General features: G+C 44.2%; 1 long non-coding RNA gene across 1 annotated transcript in view; it reads left to right on the top strand.

Moving 5' to 3' along the window:
- LOC143834560 (uncharacterized) overlaps positions 1-22,835 on the top strand; it is a 45,589-nt gene extending 22,754 nt beyond the window's left edge. The window contains exon 3 of the long non-coding RNA XR_013229827.1: positions 22,041-22,835. This is a non-coding gene — a long non-coding RNA (uncharacterized LOC143834560). The remainder of the gene's footprint in view (positions 1-22,040) is intronic.
- Positions 22,836-24,540: the final 1,705 nt, after the last annotated feature.

The following is a 24,540-nucleotide window of genomic DNA, read 5'->3' as shown; positions in this document are numbered from 1 at the left end:
TATCACTCCCAGGTTCCTGGCGGAGTGGGCCACTGTTAGCTGCACTCCACCCAGACTGGGTAGGCGCACTTGCTTGCTTGGGCCTTTCCTGCCCAGCCACAGGACCCCCGTCTTTGAAGGGTTGAGCTTCAGATGACTCTGCTTGAGCCACCCCATCACTGCTTCCAGGCAGATGGCTAATGTTTCTGGGGGAGAGTCAGGGTGGCCATCCATCAGGAGGAAGAGCTGGGTATCATCAGCATATTGGTGACAACCCAGCGCAAACCTCCACACCAGTTGGGCAAGAGGGCACATAAAGATGACAGTTGGTCCATGACCGCTTTTTCAAGCATTTTCCCCAGAAAGTAGTGGCCGAACCACTGCCTCTTTTAGTCCCTCTGGGAATTCTCCTGTTGAGAGGGGTGTTGTTGAGACTATCAGGAACCTTCAGTCTGATGTACTCCAGCTCAACTTACAATTTTATGGTTTCCTGCACCAGATCCTTGCTCATTCAGAAAGGTAATCCTTGTACTGAAACCAGTTTCTTTGCAAAGATCATTGTTGATGCCTTAGGACACAGGCATCAATGTTGTTTCATGGATGGAAGGCAGAGTTTAACTTGTGCCTGAGTTCACACTTGGGATCGCTCACCGTAGAACACATCAAGTAGGAGTAAAGTTATCCTGAAGAGGATTTCCCTCATCAATGACTACCAGTGTGGTAGATTTTATTCCCCAAAAAGAGAGGAGAAAAAACTTAACCCAAAACAATTGAATCAAGTACCAAGAAGGTTGTAGAAGTATAAATATGTGGCCTCATGCATATTTGCTTAGATGTAGTGCGAAGATAGTTTAAAATATTCAAATATATGAAGATGCATCTATTTAATATGAAAAAGTTAAAAACCATTTTTAGACCTATGAGATAGCCTCACATACAAAATCAATTGAATAAATATCTAATAAGGATCAAATGACACCAATCAAATGTGTTTTGGCACAATGGCTTTCTTCAGTGGTCAGGAATACATAAGTGTCAAATACAATAGCTCCAGACATAATAAGTAATCATCATCATCATAAGTAATCATCATCATTATCATCATCCCATATAAAAACTGCATGGTCCTTCTGACAATGGGCACTTCTGAATGACACTTACTGGGGAAGCATTTCCCCAATGGGGTGAGAACTCTCCCGCACTGAGGGCCAATCAGAGACTCTTCTCCACTCCCATACTCTTCTTCCTCCTGTCACTTACTATGAGGACAAAGAGCCAGCAGGAGGTAAGCCATCCAAGTGACCCCTGCCCCGCTGCACCACAGCCCGGCTACACTCCCTGTTCTCCTGCCTACTTGGAGGCCAGGGAAGGACCTCCGACCTTGCTCTGCACCAACCACCCCACTCTCCCCAGCCTCCTGGCCATCAGAGTAGGACAGGGAAGGCTGGCCATGCTCCATGCTGCCTGCACCAATCTCATCAATTTCCTGGCTGCCAGTGGAGGGTGGGGAAAGCCAAGAAGGTGTACTCTGCCAAGAAAATATACGTCATTCTTGCTGCCGTCCTGGCTGCTGGGGGAGGGAGTGGACAGTCTAGTGGGCATGCTCCGTGCCTGCCCCACCACTCTTGCCAGCCTCCTATATGTCAGCGTCCTAGAATAAATAAGACCCGGTAGAGGTTGCTATCAAGGAAGGAGAAGAGGGAGGGGGAAAGAGATTGTCAGCATTGGATTTGGCAAAATTAAAAACTAATTTTTCTTTATCTTATATGACATATATATGACGAAGAAAACATAAGTTTTAATTTTGTTTTAAATCACTTACTAGTCTTATTAATTGTGACTCAGAGCTAGGATTGAAATTGGAGATTTTAATTCCTCCCCTTCCCTAAAAACCTTTAATGTAACTAACAAGGGAGTTGTGATATGATACATCAGGCATTAGACAAGGGTTTTTGAGTCAGACCGTGGCATTTCCAAATAAGCTTGAGGCTGGCATCTTTCTTCTTCTATAAATTAGGCACATATGGTAGACCAGTTGGCTCTTAAACTAGTATCTTCCCTTTTTATTCTGCATTTTTCACTTGCCGTTGCCTTTAGGAAGGAAAATCACATATTTTCTTACTGTATCTCTCTCTCTCTCTCTCTCTCTCTCTCTCTCTCTCTCTCTCTCTCTCTCTCTCTCTGAGTGGGGAAGAGTTGATACAGAAGATGGGAAGTCCCACTTTGCCCACTTCTTTTCTGGAATTATTCCCAGCCAGCTTCTACTGGCTTCCTTTCACCCCTGGTTGACTGATAACAGCTTTTTAGATAATTCAGGTTACAGTGTGATTTTTTAAAAATGAAGACTCAGACTTGCTTTCTTGTCTATTCTATCTTTTTCCAGCTCAAAACGCACTGGGGACTAGAGGATCCACATTAAACATCTACCTGGCTATGAAGCTCACAAATCACACAAACACAAAAACCACATTGATCCATTGCACTATGTTGCTTGGAATGCAAGTTGGCCAAAAGTAGCATCGTTCTATATAGATTCTTCTGTAGATGAACATATGAATGCCATATACTATGAGCATTTGAAGAATAATGCTGTCTTTTAATCAGTGCAGAATAACTCAGTGAAGGCATCTTTGAGATGCCTAAAATTCATCACATTATCTCCAGTTACTTTTATTTCTTGTTTCCTAACACCCAGCTGTGCAGAACAAGAAGTTTGGTATTTAAGACATTAAACATCCAAAGAACAATCTCAGATTTGCATGTGTGCATTAATCCCTTTGGATTTGCAAGCTATCTGATTTTTAAAGTGAATGGTTTGTAATCGTAATTGGTTTGTAATCGTATGCCCAATAATTTTATCATTAGTTTTGAAAATTAGACACTCATCTGACATCCTCTGGATTATTGAGAGGATAAATGAGAGCGGGAGGACCATGCATGCCACTCTGAGATCCATGGAGGAATGGTAGGATACAAACATACTAGCTAGACCTTGGGACAGCTGGAGCATGTATTGGAAGTGAATGAAGAAAATAGGGGTCTATTCTCACAACCAAGCAGCTCACAACCTAGGACAGGTACATATCTGAAGGACACACAACACTTATTGAACATCTCCTTAAATGATTTTGTGCCATTGTTCAACAAATACAGTTATTAGTTACCTTTGTGGATGAGGCACAGATCCTGACTCACAGCACTTTGAAGTTTAAAAGAGAGTTTACTGGGGAAATTATTTACAAACATATATCATATTCATCTGCTTCAGTCTCTTTACTGAAGCAGAGTAGTTGTAAAGCTTAAAGAATAGTTATAAAAGCAGCACATTGCAAGCCTCTTGTGGCTAGGCTGCAGGCAGACTACATGCCACACTTTAGCAGATGGAGAGAGAGCAGAGAGCCTAGAGGAGGAGGATGCTCCTTGCTGTTGCAAAAGCACACACACTGATCTGCTCTTCCTGAAGAAGCAAGTAATAGTCAGGAGCCCATCTTAAACAAAGGAATGCCCAGCCAGGGGTTTGGGATTTTTCCACTGCAACCTCAAAGTGACCATTAGGTCTTACTAGTGAGCATAGGTTACAGCTCAGCTGCTTATATAGCTTAACAACAGCCCTTCAAGGCTGACTTCACCAAATTACTCACAGACTGCAATTCCAACAAAAGTCAGTGAATTAAATTATATTAGTCATTTGCTTTCCCATTATTCAGTTCTGGATGACTTAATGGGCCCATGGATCTCCAGTTTTAATTTATGAGACCGGATTTTTAATATTGACACCTGTAATGATGTTGTTGTTAGGTGCAAAGTCATGTCCGACCCATTGCGACCCCATGGACAATGATCCTCCAGGCCTTCCTGTCCTCTACCATTCCTCAAAGTCCATTTAAGTTTGCACCAACTGCTTCAGTGACTCCATCCAGCCACCTCATTCTCCTGTTATGATTGTTGTTGTGGTTAGGTGCGAAGTCATGTCCGACCCATTGCGACCCCATGGACAATGATCCTCCAGGCCTTCCTGTCCTCTACCATTCCCCGGAGTCCATTTAAGTTTGCACCAACTGCTTCAGTGATTCCATCCAGCCACCTCATTCTCTGTCGTCCCCTTCTTCTTTTGCCCTCAATCGCTGTTATGATAGGCAATTAATATTACAATTTAAATTTTCTCCTTTGCAGCTCAGGGCAGTTTACAATGGAACTCTCCCTTGCAGCTCAGGGCAGTTTACAATGGAACTTGCATGATAACACTATAATGTAAATAAATGTATTGGTTTGAACATGTATAACAGTTTTGAACAATTAAATAAAACCAGTCATGAAAGAGCTCCATATTTTGTTAACATCACTTCAAACAAATCTCAGAGTGGCCTTCATTGATTTGCAGTTCCAGGACATGCCTTTCTTAATGGAAGGTTTGCTCAGATTCCAAAGGAACTATGTCTCTGTTTATGTGGTCCACAGCAGCGGTCCGCAACCTTTTGCAGGCTGCGAACCGCTGTGCCGGGGTGTGGGGAGAGGGCGACCCGGGCCCCCACGCATGCGCGGCAGCCCCGGTGCAAACACACATGCGCGGCAAGTCCGCGCATGCGGGTTTGCGCTGCCGGCATGCCAGCGGCTGCAGCTCCCTCTCCCCGCCCCTCCAGGCTGCAAGGAAATTGGCCCCCGAAGCAGCCGATTAGCTTGCGGCCCGGCAAGCTTCTCTTTCCCCCCCCCCTCCCAAAGCAAGAAGCTTGCCGGGCAGCAAGCTAATCGACTGCTTTGCTGGCTGATTTCCTTGCGGCCTGGCGAGCTTCTCGCTGCGGGGGGGGGCGGGAAGAGGAAGCTGCAGCCTGGCGCCGAGGCCTTCGCTGCCCGGCACCGGGCCGTGGCCTGGGGGTTCAGGACCACTGGTCCAGAGAACCTACGTTATATATCATTCTGCCGTCTTTTCAAAGAACCCAGAACCAAATTTCTAGACAAGATCCTAGCGACTTTTCCCTGTTCTTCTTCAGATCTTGAAAAACTTCCCATTTTGGTTATCCTTAACCGCTCCTGCGGAGCGGATTAAATAATCAGCTAAGGCCACCCAAGGCGGGCCCTGTCCGTGATGAGGAAGGGTGCCGATAGGCCCCTTCCTCATGACTGACAATCGGAGGGCCCAATTGGCAGGCGCGAAGCCGCCGGACTGACGAATCGGGAGGCCCGCTGCCAGCTCCAGCCGCTACCGCAACTCTGCCAGGCCACCCCACACGGCTCCTGCGACCCCGCGGCCACCCCGCCAAGAACACCCGAGGCGCTCTGGCCTTCCACCACCAAGAACTCCTGCCTGCCTTCCAGGACGCGCTCGCGCGGCCGGCCCGCCCACAAAACATCACCTGCCACCCGCTTCCCCCACAGCCACGGCGCCAGAGCACCCTCCAGCCGCACCTGCGATGACCCCAGCCCCCCGACCAACGCTCTCCTCTCCTTAACAACGCTAACACCTCCGGTAGGTCTGCGCCGCGGGAGCTGCACAGGCCGCCCCATCCCCGGCCTCCGGTGCGCGCCCTCGCCGCCCCCAGCTCGCACACCCACCCCGCCCAACTCCATAGCCTCCCTAGCACCCGCTGGATTTAAACGGCAGCGGGCTTAGTTTCTAGTATGAAAATAACTCATAGAGCAGCACTCTTTGCTCTGGCTACTAAGAAGCAATGAGCCAAGAAAGTGAACCTTTTGGAAACAAATTCATAGCAGGTGTATCAGCTTCATTAAACCATTTTTTTTGTCTCACACTGTTTTATTATAAGAATTTATAAGAATGAAGCCAGAGAATTCTTCTTTCACGCAACCGCCATTGCCAAACTCCACATTGCAAAGAATCTCTGGAACGGGAAGATTAACGAGCTTGTGGTAATGGCAACCACATTGCCATTACCATAAAGCTAACTAACTTAACCAACAGGAGATCACTAGAAGAATTTCAAGATTATATGAAATCTTTGTAACTGTTTTCTTTCTGTTAACCTTTCTGATAAGATTATAACAATTATACGGGGGGAGGGAGAAGTATTTATAAGAATTTCTCTGGCACCTGCCAACAGTGCAGCTAAGATAACAAAGCAGAAGTACACATGGGAGGATGTGACAAGCAGGGGGGAAAAACGCATGCCTCAATACATCTCACAGTTAACCGAATTCCTGTGTTCCTACTAGAGGTTAACATTAAGCACAACGAGAAGATCTTGTCTTCAGCATCTTTAATATCACAAGAACAAGACTCGACTCCCAGGTAATGCCTAGTTTCACTGTGAAAATCCGTCACCTTTGTAATGATTGCATGCGACCAAAAAATTCAGAGCACAAAGTGTCTTGGGAACAGAATAGAGGACAAAACCATCCTGCGATTTTGACACAATAACTGAGGCAGCCCAATCCTGAGGGCCACTGTGGAGGTGGTGGCGAACCAGCAATGTAAAATCTGTCCTGTTAGTCCATTCCCTATGAACATTCCACAAAAGGAAACAACAGCGTGTGTAGAACAGACTGCATAGGAAGCATGCTGGAGTTCATAGCAATGCCATCCCTATATGGAGCATGTGCAGGCATAGTCATCCCCTCCCCATCTATTTGGCTACTGCTGCTTGTACAACTATCCTCCCCCCTCCACAGAGAGCCATCAGACAAGGAAGAAAGACCAGCAACAGCACAACTGCAACAGAGGTGCATGTCCTGAGTGTCTCCCCTAAATCCATCGGAGAAGAGCACCTGTGAGGTGGACAGGATGCCCCCCATCCCTGGCAAGGGCATGATTGGCAGCAAAAGTGCTCCCCACACAAACCATCCCTGCTCCAGTCATCAAACTCTATTCCCTTGTAAAAGTGAAACAAGAAAGGGGAAAATAGGACAGTGGACAGGATCAAACCCATGCCCCCCACAGCCCAGATTAGCATCCTAGCCATTGGGCCAGGATGGTAAAAGATCCCTACCTACATGCCCTACCTATTGAAATATGGGACATCTTGTCTGAGGTTTATATAGTGCTGGGGGTGGGGATCCCTGACTGGTCTAGGGAGGTAGTAATTGGTTACAGCTGTAGATAGCATACCTGGAAGGGGCCGTTTGGCCTGTTTCATTATCTCAATTCTTATGGGCTATGCAGTGGTTTGAGGGTCTTCATTGGCTAAGGGTGGCTTAGGGAGCTGGCTAACTCCTGACAGGCCCAGGTAGACCCCTTTCTCACTGGCAGAGCAGCTTGTGCCAGCGTTGCTCTGTTCCATTGCCACAATGGCAAGGGTGCAGGTCTGGCGAGACATTCTGCCAGTGTATTTTGAATATATATCCAAGATTCACTGCATGAATGTCTATCGGTTCTCTGTGTATTTTCCTCCTCCCCCAGGATTGTACTGGAAGAAATACCATGTTACTTTTATGGAAGCTGGATAAGTTCTGCGATTTTTTTTGAAGTATATTGGGAAGCAGGAGTAGTTTAAAGTTTCATCGAGCCCATAGCACCAGAGCCAGTCTGAGGATTCACAGGGCCCTAACAGAGTACAATTGCAATGTAAATAGCCAGCTTGGGGGCAGACGGACCCCCGCGGTAGAAAGGGGTGTCATTCCAAGTGTCCTTAGAGAGGGAAAAGGGGGGAGGAGCGAGGCTGTCCATGGGGGAAGGCACTGTATGGGGCTCATGGAAGCACAGGGCCCATAGCATGTACTACATGTGCTACATGGATAAACTGGCCTTTTTGGGGAGGCATCTGGGTTATTCCTCCAGCTCTAAAGGTCAGCCCTTATGTGTAATTGTTTATTGGTTAGGGATGAGTGAATGATCCCCATTTCAATTTTTAAAAATGTATTCACTTCTATTTCTGGCAAGGGTTCTGGTTTTCTGCCTTTCCTTGTTTGTTTTGTAAATGTGCTGTGGACATGCTCTTTGGTTTTATCCACAATTTATACGCACAATATGCATCGGTTATATGAATACTATTTAACTATCTGAATGTAGAACGCATCAATGTTAGTGTACTGATACGCAAATAATGCCGAAAGCAGACATTTTACAGGAACAAAAGAAATGGCGGTAGGAAACAAAGTAGAGCAGAGTCAAGAATGGAGATGAGGACATTTGAATAGAAACAACAGAACGAGCAAATGAAAATCATCCTTCTTGTTTACTAAAACTCCAAGTCATGATTTGAATATACGAATGAGCCATTACAGAGTAAACATACAGATCATGTTTGTTAAACATACCCATTATTAAGCATACAGATTATGTTTGTGCCCACCTAAACCATAAAGAAAAACAGGCATCATTATTGACCACTGCATTTGTTGGTATTTGAATAATAATATTAATAATAACAACTTTATTCTTATATATGATGCCCTTCCTTGACCGGCTCAGGGCAGCTCACCCCAAGTATAAAACAATCCAATAATAGTTACATGTATAATAAATACTAATAAGACAAATTAAGTAGTAAAAGCAATTTAAAAGCTGTCTTCTTTTTTCAATATTCTAGCACAAATTAGCCCTGGTGGTGAGGTAAATGTTCTCTAGTATATATTCTCCATTGAAAGCCCATTGTTTGTGACAACCTGCTATCAACTATAATCAGTGTGTCCCAAGGGGGAAAAAAACTCATGGGACCTTTTTTCTTTTCTTTTTTTATTGTATTAATGTTACATTAGACGCTTTTTTTTTTAAGCACCCCAGTGGTGAAACCAACAGACTTCTGGGATTGTTTTATGTTCCAGGTGCTTTTCTGTTGACAGAAAAAAAATCTGTATGTGGTAAATGGCTGTACTCTGTGGGCATGTGTAGTTAACAAGGATCAGGTGGTGGTGATGGTAGAAAGTGCCATCAAGTCCCTTCTGATTTATGGGGCCCGTATAGGGTTTTCAAGGCAAGATACATTAAGAGGTGGTTTGCCATAGCAGAAATCTCCCAGTCCACAGAAGTCTTCCATTCAAATATTTACCATGGCTAATCCCATTTAGCTTCCAAGAGCTGATGAGAACAGGCTATCCTAGGCCATCAAGTTGTTGCGTCTGCTAAAAGAAAGTGCAGCTGGGGTGGGATTTTCTCATAATGCATCAAACTGAGGGCCATTCCGCACAATGGGCAATGTTGCTAAATCTGAGCGCTATTGAAAAGCACTGCAATCAATAGTGACAGGTCTTGGTAACGCACACAGCCGTTTCTATCGAAAGAAGGGCTCTCCCACTAGTGCTGTTCTTGTAACACACCAGTTTCCGGTCTCTCCGAAATCGCAACAAAGGAGGCAATATTTTTCCACGCTTCCTCCCACCCCTGGCCGTCAGTCAAACAGAATAGCCAGTTAACTGTTGTGTTCATGCTTCCCTTTAAAAACTGTTTTTTTAAAACCCGAAAACACCTGTAGAAACGCATATTTGTTCATTCGATGTATCAGAAAGTCCTTTTTCACTGGTGCTGGAGCTGGCACTTAATTGTTTGCATGCTCTTAAAGTTTAACCCCCCCCCCCCCCCCGTGCAATTTCTGGCTGAAATTATGGGCAGTGTTGAACAGGGGGCTGTATTGTGCTTGGAAACTTTACAGACAATTGCTTGTGGAGGGATTTCAGCTGAAGAAGCATCACTTATTTGTTGCTTTTGCCAGTTTAAGGGGGGAAATGGTGATTGTGACGCTGGAAGCTCGGGTGCGAGAGCTTAGAGTGGGACATGCTTGTGACCACTATATTGAGAACGCACATGTCTATTTCGGATGTGTTGCAGGTTGTTCTCAAGAGTCTAGCATTTTTTTTAGGAAGCATCCACTTTTGTGGATTCCCCAAAAAGTGCTACAACAAAGCGATTTTTGCGGGAGTGTGGCAGATTGTGTACAACGTCATGTGTAACATAAAAAAAGTAGCGTTACACAATAGTAAGACTTCAGCAACATTAATGCTGTGCGTAATGGCCCTGAATCACAGGTTACTTTGGCCCTGACTTATCCTTGGAGTTTCTCTCCAGGCAAGTCTAGTTAAGAAAATGATAGTATGAAGGGATTGAGGTAGATGAACAGTTGATGAGAGGAGGAGGAGGGTGAGTGAACAGAAGATGAAACAAGAATATGGTAAGGAGAAGCTTTAGTGGTAACATGGGGAGCAGAATGTACCAAGAGCAAAGGAGGGGGAGGATCTTTTCTTCTTTGCTTTTCTTTACAATTTCATTTGGGTTTCAGTTCTTACATCCTATATCTACCTACTTCATCAATGGAAGTGGCAGCACCATCTCACTTGCAGGTTGTAACTCTCCTTTAGCCTACTAGAGAATCCATTAAGGAGGTTGGTGAGTTCTGGAAAGGGACAGGTGGCTCCCTAGGTTAACGGAAGGAGAAAATGGAGTGGAAAGGGAAATCTAGAAGAACAGAAGTGATAAAACGTTTATGAGAAGATTCATTGCACTGAGAGACACAGGCAAATGGTCAAGGTCCTTTCCTGCATACTCATGCAACCATGTGACAGCTGCTCTTTTCTCCACTGGAATACTAATTACTGAAGTAACATTTTCAAAGCTGGCAGTGCATTTCTGGAAACTGTACAGGTTTATAACCACACAGCTCCCGGTGACTCTCACAGAAGATGAAACCACTGAAACATGCCTCCTTGCTTCACAGCCCTCATCTGAATCCCTTATATAATAACGAACAAACTTTGAGAGACAAATCTGGGTAAAACCTGAAGGGCATTGAAAATGGAGTCATAAACAGTAATGGTGCAATGAACAGTGATAGCACAGGTTGCCACCCAATTATGAAGCTCCTTTCTTGAGTTCTGGTTTGACGCCTTTTCTTGATGAGGCTTCCCCTGCAGCCAATCAGTATAACACTAGGCCACTCCTGCAAAGAATGTGTAGTTAAGACTGGGATTCAGAATTTGGCAAGCTCAGAGCATTCAGCAAAATTGCCTCAACAGTTTTCCCCAGTGGGTTTGTTTGTTGTTGGGTTTTTTTGGACATTAGAGTCAAGTGGCTGGCTGTTAACCTACAAGAGTTCAGAAAGGCATCCAAATAAAGCTGTTCTATGTATATAATAAAAGAAGCATAAGGCTTTGATGGGTGCAGGGATCAAGAGGAGCTAGTGACTTTTAGGTAGGAACAAAGGGACAGAGAATACTACAAAGTCATAAAATATGACATTTTAATCAAGCCTTGAGCACTGGTCTAATTACATTTGACTGTACTTGAAAAGAAAACAGGCGGTGTCAGGTTAGCATAGAGGCAAGCAGAAAATTCTCCTCAGTACATCGCTGATTATTATGAATATACGGTGGTGTCAAATTACCCAGAAAAAGATATGGCAGTAAAGCCTTCTAAAAGTCATATTTCCAATTTTCTTTTCAATTTCATCTTGAAGTAAATTTGGTCACTAGTTTATTCAGAAGACTCTTTTTTTCCCCAGTACATCTTTTTTATGTTTAAGTATGTATAATGGATCTGCTAAAAACATCAGAGACCATTAAGCTACAGAAGCATGAAATCAACTTGAAATTATTATTTTAATTCTAGGCACTTGTGCATAACAGTAGGAGCGCAGTGCCAAATAAACATTTATCAGAGCACAAGCTGGAATTCTATGCACTAATGTGTTTTTTTTCTGTTTGCAAGCACCAGGTGCATGCATAATATAGCCCAAGGTACAGAGTCATGGGTGAGGGACTTCGAAACTGGGTGAAAACCACAACTGTGAGTCAGAAGTTAATTTTTAACGTTAGAAAAATCTTATACAATCAAAGTTGTATGTACAGTATTAGGACTTTGTTTGTCTGCCTAGACCACACCTCCTCAGCAAGTTGTCTTCATAGTATTGTCCACTGAAATCAATGATATTGTTGTTTTCTTCTGGGCTGATATTCTAAAGCAGTGGTCCCCAACCTGCGGGCCGCAGCCCGGCACCGGGCCGCAAAGGCCATGGCGCCGGGCCGCGGCTCCCTCTCCCCGCCCCCCCCCGCAGTAAAAAACTTCCCAGGCCTCAAGCTTGCGGCCCGGGAAGCTACTTACTGCGGGAGGGCGGGGAGAGGGAATCAGGGCCGGGCCGGGCCCGTGCAGGCCGCGCCGGCGCGGCCCGATCCGCGGGCGCGGCTCGTGGGTGCGGCCCGCGGGCGCGGCCGGGCGCGGCTCATGGGTGCGGCCCGCGGGCGCGGCCGGGCGTGGCTTGTGGGCCTCGCGGGCGCGGCCGACGGGCGCGGTTGGGCGCAGCCCGATCGGGCGCGGCCCGAAGCGTGGGCGTGGCCCGCACGGGCGCGGTCCCTGCGGGCGCGGCCCAATACCCTGCCGGTCCCCAGCCTAATAAAGGTTGGGGACCACTGTTCTAAAGGAAAGGGGGAAAGCTACTTTTCAGGCATCCCTTTGGCTGATGCTGTCGGCAGAGTTTAAATATGAAAAGGGTTGAAGCATCAGGCTGTTTAAAAATGAAATTGTTATACTTATGAAGAGAAACAACTATGTATAGGAAGACAGAGAGGCCTGAGTAACTATTCTAAATGTTGTTTGTAGTCATTCTGTTGGTTCAACTGCTGTTTTAGAGCAAACAGGGAGGTAATATGCTCAAAGGAGCAGAAAAGTCTCCTGTTGAGTCAATCAGGGCATGGGAGGAGCTTATTTGAAAATCATCAGGAAGTTCCTGTCCTAACTATGCTACACCTCTCATCTGGTGACCCCTGCCAGGACACTCTTTATATTCTGTTCAATTATGCACTGGAGATCTTGCATATTCCAACACCCCTTCTCAAAATCTAGTGTGCAAAGTCCTTCAAGTTCATCTTCTTCTGTAAAGTCTTCTGGGATTCTTCTTGGAAAATCCATCTGCATCCTGCTGTTCTCTTGACTGAGGGCAGGTCTGTGGATGTCCATGTTAGGTCCTCAATCAGAGCTCCAAACTGTTTATGCCTCTATACTTCTTCAAGTTGGTTGCCTTTTATTTCAGTTTGGAGTATAGAATTTTCATAACTTGTTAATGAACTAATTAAAATTAACACAACTAGAACCTATTTTGGAATCTCCTTCCCAGCACTTCTGAGTTGTTCATTTAAACTAAGTACTTTTAAAACTGGTCACACAAATTGCCTCTTTCTGTCATTATAATGCTTAATAGTATCTTTTGTAAATAGAGCTGGCTTTTTAGACAAATTAACTTACAACCATTTTAATTCTGACCAGACTGATTTTGCTTTCTGCATGACTCTCAAAACATCTCCATCAGTCAGTCCCTTAGTTACGCCCCCCTTGCCTTTTTGTTGTCTGTGCCCCAAGCCTTTTGTCCTGCCTCCTAGTCATCGCTCACTCAGGGAGATCTAACCATATGCCAAAGTTCCATCTCTAGCCAGTGGCTCTTCATAGTTATGCGGAGTGTAGCAGGAACTGCCATTTTCTATTTCTTCTTCTCTTTGCCTATTAATAACTATCTATTGTTTTGAACCTGAATGCTCACTCTGGGCTCATATCCATACTGGCAGAGTTTGAATATGCAAAGGATCAGAGCACCAGGCTGCTACACCTTATTTGGAAACCAGACCTCAGAGACTATGGATAAGTCTATCTATGACAGAGCTCTGCAGACAACAGGTTGGATCTAGCCAGCTTCTTCTCTTGCAAGAAATGGAGAAAGAGGTCCTGTTTGGCATCACAAAAATAATCTTCTGTGGGAAAAACTAATCGTCAACCCAAGGCAAAAGATTTCAAAATCCCTCTAGGCTATCTGTTCAAACATACTAAGAATGATTCAGCTAGCAGCTGATAAAAGTCACTGGCCGACTCACAAAGTGTAATGCAATATTCATCAAAAATTCTAGGGTAGGGAAGCCCAAAATATTTTTTGATTTGCTTTTGAAGTGGAGGTTTGATAAATGGATAGTGTTCTTGACAGTAATATCTAAAACATGACTTAAACCAACATTTTGCATTATGATAAGATATACAAAGGAAATGTTGGCCTTCAGCTTTCTGTGATGATGCCCTATGAATTTGTACTGTTTTGCAGTAGGGAGGAAAGAAGGAGATTAAAAAAGAAGAAAGTCCCACCACCCACATAGTTAGCTAGTGATCTATGATAACAGCCCCCCCCCCCCCGAAACAAACAACATAGCAAAAGCACTGGAGACTACACTACTAGCATGAAAATAGTAATGCAGCATGCCAATGAAGCACGTATGTCCGATATGCATGGAAGGAATTGGTCAATCTATAGCAATATGTGTATGCCTCTGTAGCATCATTAGTTCTTCTTTTATTTAAAATATTTATATACCAGCTTTTCTCCTGCTCATCCCAGGATCCAAAATGGGTATACAAATGGGAAACGAAGCAAGGGAAGAAACCATCTGCACAGTACCTTCACCTGTGACATGTCAAGGGGAAATCATAATAGCTTCTTGGTAAAGCTCGTGAACTTTTGATTCTCAGTTGACATAAAAGGCAAGCACCATTTGTATGACATGATCTAAATAGTGTTACCATCCTTCCCTTTCCAACTTGTCAAGAAACAATTGCATCAGCTAGAAATCTTGTCCACTATTTTCTATGCACAAAATGATGGCAGGAACTTTTGCCCAGAGATCTCTCCCAGCTTTGTGGTCAGCGATTCCTGTATCTAGAGATGCTACTAAAACCTAGAACTTCATAAAGAACAAACCATGATCCTAGAATGTCATTCATGGCAGAATAAGCTTGGGGTTTCTTCAGATCATTCAAATAATCACATGTCTTGTTCCCAGCTCGCCGTGGAGTAGGAACCACTCCCCATTCTTTTGCAGAATGGGGACACATAACCATGGAGGACAAGTGATGGGCTGGGCCAGATTCCTGTTGCAGTAAAGGTCTCTGTGTTGCAATCCTGGACTTTCTTGCAGGTCTTCCATCCAAATACCTTTCTTGCAGTTCTTCCATCAAACAGGGTTGACCCTGCTTAGCAGCCAAGATCTCATGAGATGGGGCTAGCCTGAACTATCCAGGTCAGGGCACAGATATTCCAATCTTAATGAACAGATCTGATGGTGAATTTTGAAGCATAAGCTCATGTGAATTCAGCACTGTTTTCTCTGTGGATGTGCTCTTGTGAATGCCTGAAAAATGATGAGTCTACACAGTCATATGCAAACTTATGCAGGCTGATCCTCTTCATGTTGAGTCAGAACAAATTTCCATTATGTTCCATGGGACCTAGTCGCAGGCAAATGTGTCTAAGACTGCAGCCTAAGCCATAGAACAGATTGTTTTAAATACCTCAAAACCTGAGGCAGATGTCTTTGCTACAGCGGTTGATATAAAAGACATCGCTGAGAATTATGCAATGCCTTTCCCCCATTTATCCAGGTAAGCTATTCCTTCACACCGGTGAAATGCCGGATTGGGACTGGCGGTGTGCGTCACTTATGATATAACCTCATGCCGCTGCAGCTCTTCATTAACGGTGCAACCGTTCTCTGCAGTTTTCAGGTTTCCTCAAGACCACTTGATAAATAGCCTGTCGGCACATGCGGTCTCATAATGAATTATCAACCTCGTTGCTCAAAAATCTTTATTCGGTTTCTCAAGGTAAGATGCATGTGGCCTTTTCACCGGGCCCAGGGAGGTTTGCCCAGCCTTTTTGCCTCTTCTCTTCTCCAGCAGTTCTTTCCATATTCATGTCAGCCTAGGAGCTTGCAGTGGAACTCCTGGCGTATGAATAAAATATCTGCGGGTGTTAAAATATAGAGCAACCCTTAACCCCCTTAGAGAGAAAATGCAGAGGGGGAAGAGGGAAACAGGGAAGCAAATGCAACCAGGAGATTAAATTTTTAAACTTTCTCCTTCTCATTTTGCACATGGCATCAAGCCACGTTGAGTATTCAATCCTAGCTCTTGCTGAGCGACTTGGGAAGGAGGGCTAGTTTGCCCTCCTGCCTTTGTACTTTTTTTTCTTGATTGTTATTGTTGCCATCTGTAGAACAGGCACCGCCGTCCTTTTTTATTTAAAAGAAATAGCATTGGAAGGAAATGTTCAATATTTCAGACCTGTTTCTGATTCCACTATCAAATGCGGCCTGAAGAAGGAAACAAACTGCTTTACCAAAACTGACAGGAACTCCTAAATTTGAGGTCTGCTTATTGTAAGTGGGCGGGCAAAGCAAAGAAACCATGGAGGACTGGGTGGAGGCAACAGAGGTCTGCCTGCTTCCAATAGCACAACCAAGTTGTGATACTCCACTGTTAGCAACTTCATAAGACTAATTGTTACCCTGTTCAGTGAAATAGGAAAAGCTTTCTTCCCCCCCACCGTTCCCTCTTATGCCCATATATAATTTCATATCCTTTCCATTCCATCCTAAAAGCACTTTGTGATTATTAACAGCAAAAAGCCTTAATAAATCAGGGCAATGTAATCAAATGTGCAATCAGATCCCCTTGAGAAGCTGCTTAAGAAGCCGATCTGTAACTGAGCCACAGTGCCGGAGGAAGGATTGCAATTTCCCCGATCAAAACATCCCCATGACTCATGTACTGTTTGACACAACCGGGGGGAAAGGTAGATCGGCAAAGATCCATGTTGTATCTTTTTCTCTGTGGGTTTTCATAACAGCTGCTGGTGGAAGGATGATTTTTATTGGGGAAAATTGGGGAAGTGTTAGCCTTTGAACAACAAGCTTTGAGGGGATTTGGGGCCATTAGCCTGGAGAATGGGGGCTGAGCTACACTTCAGTGGATCTGATCACAGTTTGTTAAAACTTTATGGATTTAATGTATATCATGTCTGTCATTTTCTAATGGGGACCCAAATAGATCCCATCTCTCTCCTCTGTTCTTTCCTCACAACAAATCTATGAGATCTGAGATATGCATGTGAGATGTGAATAACCCAAGGGTACCCCAGCTACCATGACCTTAAGCCCCTTAAAGAGAAAATGCAGAGGGTGAGGAGGGAACCATTTGCCTCATCTCATTGCCAACTTGGATCTTCAGTGTTGGGAAGGTTACCAAGTGAAGGTTAACAAGTCGGGTCATCCCCAAACTATGGACATTTCATAGGTCAGCAGGACAGTTCTAAGCCTCACAGGCAAAACTGAATTGTATCACTTCCTTGCAAGTCTCTGCTGGTCACAAAAGTTGCCCTCTGACTCAAACTGTACACCCTTGGGACCCAAATCAGTTTACAACATAATTCTTCCCTTCTCCATTTTATCTTCATAACAACAACCTTGCATGGGAAGTTAGAACAAGAATAACTGATCACCCAGAAAGCTTCTGTGGCAGTCCGAGGATTCATATCTAGACCTTCCAGATTCCAGTCTGGCGCTCCGACTGCCACAGTGTGCTGGCTCTCAGTGTTAAAGCTTAGTTAATAGGAACTGAACAGCAACCGAAGACTGCAAAATGTTTAAGGCATTCTCAGAAACACAGCCACTTTCTGCACAAGGAAGGCAGTGGGGTAGCCCACATGACTTGCCAGATCCTTATTCCTAAATGTTGCAGAGTTTATCACGTCCTCTGACAATGTGTTTCGTGGCGTTATTTTCCCCTCTAACAACGTGCACTCATTGTGTCCTGTCTCCCAAGGCTCTGTCGCATTATCTCCTTGTTTGTTCTAAAGACTGTGGGAATGAGGAGGCCACTTCAAATTTTAATGAGATCTAGGGCATGTACCTCCCTCAGGGCACTTGGAACATTTCAGTCATTATGTAGTGATAACTACTGCAGACTTGGCCTCCTTTCCCCCGGACCACTTCCATTCATTTCAATATTAGCTTTTAGAATCTCTTGCTCTGAATTGTGTTTCTAACCCACTCAGAGCTTCAGGGGAGTGATGGAGCTCAGTGACAGAGCACACACTCTCAATACAGAAGATTCCTGGTTCCATCCCCGACAACTCCAACTAATAAGAAAGTCAGGTGACAAGTTTGGGACAAGCATGTCTTTGCCTCGTGTCTGGTACAGTCACCAGGATCAGAATTTATTAATAAAGTCTTAGACCAACCAAATAAATAAAATGTACCAAACAAATGTATATGTGGGCAATCAGCATTATATACAGAACTAGAAGACAAGACTGTTGCATTCAAGAATACAATGGACACTAGATGGGGGGGGTGCAAGAACACTGTGGATGGCCTCTCCCTCCCCCCAGGCAAGCCGGTTGGAGGAGGAGGCACTCAGGGGCGGGAAAGCTGCCCTGAGTGGGTGTTGACTTAAGCCATGAGACACGCTCCTCCTCCAAGGCCTTACCCGAAATATATTATGTGGAACAGATAAGTTATAAATTAAAACTGCAAGAATTATTTAAAAAAATAAGTTAGGTCACCCAGTGCTGATGTATTTTACAAGTGAAAACACAGCATCTCACAGTTAAAAGCATATGCTGAGGTACTTTGTTGGAGAGTAGCAATCTGACATATTCTGAATCTGGACATCCTGAGAAATTGTTAATAATAGACAGAATAGCCCTGAAATGAACTAATTGATAGAAGGGACAGTGGAGTAACCAGTAACCAGTGAAGTAGGACCAGTTTGGTGTAGTGGTTAGGAGTGTGGACTTCTAATCTGGTGAGCCGGATTTGATTCTGCACTCCCCCACATGCAGCCAGCTGGGTGACCTTGTGTTCTTCATGGTGCTGATAAAGCTGTTCTGATTGAGCAATAATACCAGGGCTTGCTCAGCCTCACCCACCTCACAGGGTGTCTGTTGTGGGGAGAGGAAAGGGAAATCGACTGTAAGCCGCGTTACAACTCCTTCAGGTAGAGAAAGGCAGCATATAAGAACCAACTCTTCTTCTTCTCCTCCTCCTCCTCCTTCTTCTTCTTCTTCTTCTTTATCTAATAAGACATACAGTGTGGACTCCGTTTCCCCTGATCCATAAGGACACAGCCTTTCCACAATCAGAATCTTTTTGTATTGACCATCCAGCAGAGCAGGAGGTAATGCCTGGATTCTGGCCAGGGAGAAAGCCTTCCTATGACTGGCAGTCTTGAGCCTGAAAAATCAAGTGGCAGGGGACATACAGAATCTGCGTTGATCTGATGACAGGAAAGCTGGTCATTTGATAACTATCATCCTTTGCCTGCTTGTATCCCAAATCCAAAACGGCTTGTGAGGAGACTCCCAGATTCATCAACTTGCTTTACGTTGCCCTACAACCACCCTCAACAGCTAAAATGGGATTCGATCTAAGACAGCAAATTTATTGAATGGGGCTTTCTCCCAGGACACTGTTCTAGGGATGGCTGTCTAACTCAGTATAAGGCAGGATTTATGTGCTCCAATGTATTTCTGGCTCACCTCAGAACTGTTTTCTGGGATGGCACAGATTGCAACCATGGTTTTGCACTGGGGAGAGAGTTTCAGTTTAGCTGAGTAAAATCTGCTCATCAGACAAACCCACCATGTTCAATACTCTAAATCAGAGAGTATGCCAATTAAGGAGATCTTCAGATTGCATGAAGCAACTGAACTGCTGCCTAATAAGGCTACAGCTGTTTGTTGGTTAGAAGCCAGCTCTCACCTGATGGCAGATCAGCTGTGAGTTGTGTTGTTATCCATCCAGTCCCTCAGCAAAGTAGCTGGGGAAAAAGAAGCTAGCTTGGTGTAGTGGTTAAGAAAGGCTTCTAATCTGGCAAGATGGGTTTCATTCCCCACTCTTCCTCCACATGCAGCCAGCTGGGTGACCACAGCACAGATAAAGCTGTTCTGACCGAGCAGGAATATTAAGATTCTCTCAGCCTCACCTACCTCAGAGAGTGTCTGTTGTGGGGAGAGGAAAGGGAAGCCGCTTTGAGCCTCCTTCGAGTAGAGAAAGCAGCATATAAGAACCAACTCTTCTTCATCGTCATCAGCATATCTCTGCTTTAACGTCTTAGTAATGCATCAGAGACTGTTTCATTCCTTTTGGTTTTGCTATCAATTCCAAAAAGAACATGCTCCGTCATACTAGAGGCAGAGCCCATTGTACCCAGGAATATAACGGGTGCTAGGATGCACACCTGTATTGTGGCAAAAGCTACATGGCAAAAGCTCCTGCCCACCTTGGACTCTTTAGGCCCTGCCTCCAAAGAAACATTGTTGACCCAGGGGTCACCAACCTCCAGCTGTGGCCTGGAAATGTTCTGGAAATGGACTATAGAGATCAACTCTCCAGGGGAAAATGGCTGTTTTGGAGGGGGGACTCTACAATGACAACTCATCTCCTGGCTTCTGGAGATGAAAGGGCTTGCTTGCGAGGGGAGAACTCTGTGGCAGAAACATTGCAAAATGGGAAAGGTTGGGACTTGGGGATCTGCTGGAATTGGTCATTTCCAAGCAACAAAGATGAGTTCCCCTGGAGAAAAGCCCTGGCTTTGGATCCCATAGAGGTGCAGGGATGCCAGGTTTCAGGTGGGAAACAAAGAGAAATACCGGGTGGCAATAATTGCTACCAATAAACATCAAATAATTCATAAAATTGTCACAGTTTCTTCCTTCCATGAAAATATTTAATTGATAGCAAAATGTGCTTAAAGAACAGAACATCCTTCAGTCCCTACATTCTTCAGATCAGTTCAATATCAGAGTAAATGAAAAACAGTTGTTATGTTACAATCAAACATGAAAACACTGGAAGTTTCCTCCAGACCCAAGAATGCTGGAGGTGTCATAGAGTAGGTGTCATTGGGGGCGTGGGGGGATTTCCTGCATTGTGCAGGGGTTGGAGTAGATGACTTTTGTAGTCCCATCCAGCTCTATGTTTCTATGCACCTTTTTTCCAACTGAGTTTGTAATATTCCCTGGGGAAACCCACATTGTCAAATTTCAGACAGATAGAATAACACACCTCCCACAATGAACCCCCCCCAAATGTTTACTATTAAGGTCTATGAGAGTAATGCAGGCATCACTGCCCATCTGCTCTAGTCACCTTCTCAAGCACTGATTTGGGCGTTCCTGCCATCTGAGATGATGGATTGAAACCTGAGAAACAGCCTTCTGTCACTGCATTAAAACTTTGGAACTCTCCTCAGGGAGATTTGTCTTTCTTCTTCTATGCGCAGCCGAAAATGGACATGCACGGCGCTTCCGCACATGTGTGCATGCGTGAAAGTGCTGTGCATGCGTTTTCGGCTACACATGGCGCAAACATGCATGCTCGGCCCTGTTTCCCTCTCCCCCCCTCCCACAAAAAGAAGCTTGCCGGGCTGCAAGCTAATCAGCCGCCTTTGCGGCCGATTTGCTTGCAGCCGATTTGCTTGCAGCCTGGGAAGTTTCTATCTGGGCGGGGGGCTGGGGAGAGGGAGCCACGGCCGGATACCAAGGCCTTCGCGGCCCGGCACCAGACCGCAGCCCGGTGGTTGGGGACCACCGGCCTAGATAGCCCAGGAGGTACCTTCCAACTCTATTATTCTATGAGTCTATGATTCTATGGAATTGTTTTATATATATACACACTTTATCTTGAATCCTGATTTAATGTTGATATATTTTAATGTGTTGATGCTTGCTCCCTTGAGGACCCTGTTTTCAGAAAAAGGTGGCACAGAAATGTTTTCAATAAAATAAATATTAAATAAATAAATGTCAAAAGCGCTCCAATTTTATCAGACCTTGAAATTTTTTTATTTATTCTAAATTCTGATATTCTCAATCTCTCTGGTTTTTGCATGCCCATGGTTTACATTAAAAGCTATTGTTCTAAAAGGAACACGTTTTTCTGCACTAAGTCAGCAATCTATAAACTCAGAATTAAGAAGTCACTGTGCAGTTTGCTGCTCTTTTTTTTTTCAAAAGCCTTTTCAGATAGCAACATAAATTCTGTCTTAATATTATGTTTAAATTTTATAGCTTCCCCTTTTAAAAATATTGCACTTCTGTCTGAATTAATTTGCTATTCATTACAAATATTGTAAAGATCAGGGAATACATTAAAGTTACATTGGCTCGTCATATGTACTTCTATCGGAATTTCATTTTAATTTAACGGTATTTAATAGGGACTCCAATGATTTCTGCTCTTAAATTTAATAGGAAAAAAACCTATCAGTATTCATAATAGAGAACTTGTCAGATTGTATATGGACACTATGTTAAAGCACATGCTGGAGTTACATAGACTGGCTTCATGGCTGTTTTTGTAAAACTCCACAGGAAGTCAAACAGGAAGTCAAACGCCAGATGTGTTTGCTGGCAGGGTCTCATGGGAATTGGAGTCCATAGACATCTGGAGGGCTGCAGTTTGACTACCCCTGCTCCACACTGTAGTTCCAGAAAGCAAGGATTGCTGAACCGCCTTGATCCAGCTGGCATCGGAGATCATCTGTCAGAGCAACCAACACCATCTCCACCTCATGGCCAGGATGGAAGCCAGACTGGTATGGGTAGAGTACCGAAGCTTCATCCAAGAAGCCTGGATGTAAGACAGCTAACTATGGATGAGATTCTGTGAATTCTAGTCCCCAGTGTAAGCCACAGTAATGTTTTTCTTTTCTTAAAAGAAAAAAATACATCTCAAGTAAATAGGGCCTGGTAAGTGAGTGCAGCTTGCACAAGGTTTTGCAGCACCTCCATTTCTGGAGAACATACCATTTGCCACATACCTAGTATTGGAATGTTTCCTCATTTATTGACAACCTGTGCTCCAGGATAGTTCACTGAATCAAGATTCCATTGTAGTAGGCAGACTTGCATCTTATTGGTGAGAGGATGCAAGCACACTTTCCAAATGTTTTTTGTTGATTTTGCCCCATGCAAGCCAAGTTATATGCCCTGCTGAATTCTATTTCCTCCCTGGAAAAACTCACTAGTTATCCAAATGCTTTGAAAATCCATCTGTTTTACTGTTGCAACCCCCTGACTGGTCATAAGCATGAATACTTTGATTTTTTTCATGATGGAAGCTATATCAGGAAGTATCAGAACGGTATAAACATGGGCAACTGTTTGTCTTAGGCACAGGATATCCTATTTTAGGATAAAGGATTGGGTTGGATGATTGATTTGATCCCTAACAATTCTATCATTCTGCACCTAAAGGATAAAACATTCTCAAGGCATGCCTTTAATAACTGAATGTTTGATTTATTTATACAGTGAGTCCCAAAGTCACACTTCTATAGTGCTTTCATTACTTTCTCCATTGACTTCTGCTCAAACTCACCCAAGGACCGAGGAAGCCTAAACAACAGTTTAAGAACTAATAATCGAAAGTGAGATTGCTTCCGCCATTGAGTCTCCCAAGACTTCCAGCCCCACTGATGACCTTCTAGACAGTGCTGGAGTGGTATAACTTGAACGCCAGGCCCTGGCATTCACAGCAAGGGCTGCTTCAGGAGCCAAACCCAAGTGATAAACATCAAAAGTGGTTTGACAGGGGACCTAATGTTGAAGTCCTTTTGGCCAATTATTATACAAATTAACTGCTGCCTTGATTAAGAGCCTAGGGTTACACTGTACCCAGACTATTACCAGAGAAGCAAGTCAATTCAGATGCAAAAAATAAATGTTTTCTTCCATTTTCATGGGCTTACAAGATGCCTAGGAGAAAAAGTTTCAGGTTTCACAGGCAACTAAAACGCTCATGAGATAGAGGGATGCATTTGGCACTTTTCAGAGGTGTTCAGCAAGGAAGAGAGGAAAAATTACAAAATGGGCACAGACATTTTGCACTCCCAGAAGAGCTCAGTTCTGCAGGGCCGTTACTGGGCTCCCCTTCATACTAACACACCCCTGAACGTGAGAACTGAATAGCAGGCAGGACACCAGTAGCATCCCTAGACATTAGCTGGTCTGATTGGTTTCATGAGTTTATATGGATTTAAACGGTTTTACCACTATTTACTATATATACTGCAGATTCAAGAGGGTAGCCGTGTTGGTCTGAAGTAGAACAACAAAAACAGAGTCCAATAACACCTTTAAGACCAACAAAGGTTTATTCAAGGTGTGTGCTTTCAAGTATATACACTCTTCCTTGGACTAATGAACAACCATCATAACTGTGTAGATCTAGTAAAGGTAAAGGTTTCCCCTGTGCAAGCACCGAGTCATGTCTGACCCTTGGGGTGACGCCCTCTAGCGTTTTCATGGCAGACTCAATATGGGGTGGTTTGCCAGTGCCTTCCCCAATGTAGATCTAAGGTAAAAGCAAATTGTGGTAAATTAGTAAACTGTGTCATAATATCCAAATTAAGTCCTTTGATGTCATATGATAATTCTTTGCTAAAACAGCTAATCAGTCCTTTTCAGTTCAGTTATAGTTCACAAACAGATTGGATAAATAAAACTGTCTACATCAGTAATTAATGGCAGATGCTTTCCCAGTTGTAAAAAGAATTAATTAAAAGAGACTAGTTGCTGGCCCCATCCATCTCCACCCAAGCATGGAAGCATCCCTGCAAGTGACAAGCTGTACTGGCAACTATCCTGTCCTGAGACCAGAGAGTTAAATTCAAAATTACATTACATATTACTAGAAGAAGAGGAAGGTTCTTATACGCTGCTTTTCTCTACCTGAAGGTTAAAGCGGCTTACAATCGCCTTCCTATTTCCTCTCCCCACAACAGACACCCTGTGATGTGAGTGAGGCTGAGAGAGCCCTGATATTACTGCTTGGTCAGAACAGTTTTATCAGTGCTGTGGTGAGCCCAAG

The sequence above is a fragment of the Paroedura picta genome, chromosome 3 (genome assembly GCF_049243985.1).
Source record: "Paroedura picta isolate Pp20150507F chromosome 3, Ppicta_v3.0, whole genome shotgun sequence".
Taxonomy (NCBI): Eukaryota; Metazoa; Chordata; class Lepidosauria; order Squamata; family Gekkonidae; genus Paroedura; species Paroedura picta.
The sequence above is the reverse complement of the archived record's forward strand: the minus strand, read 5'-3'. Positions and strand labels throughout refer to the sequence as shown.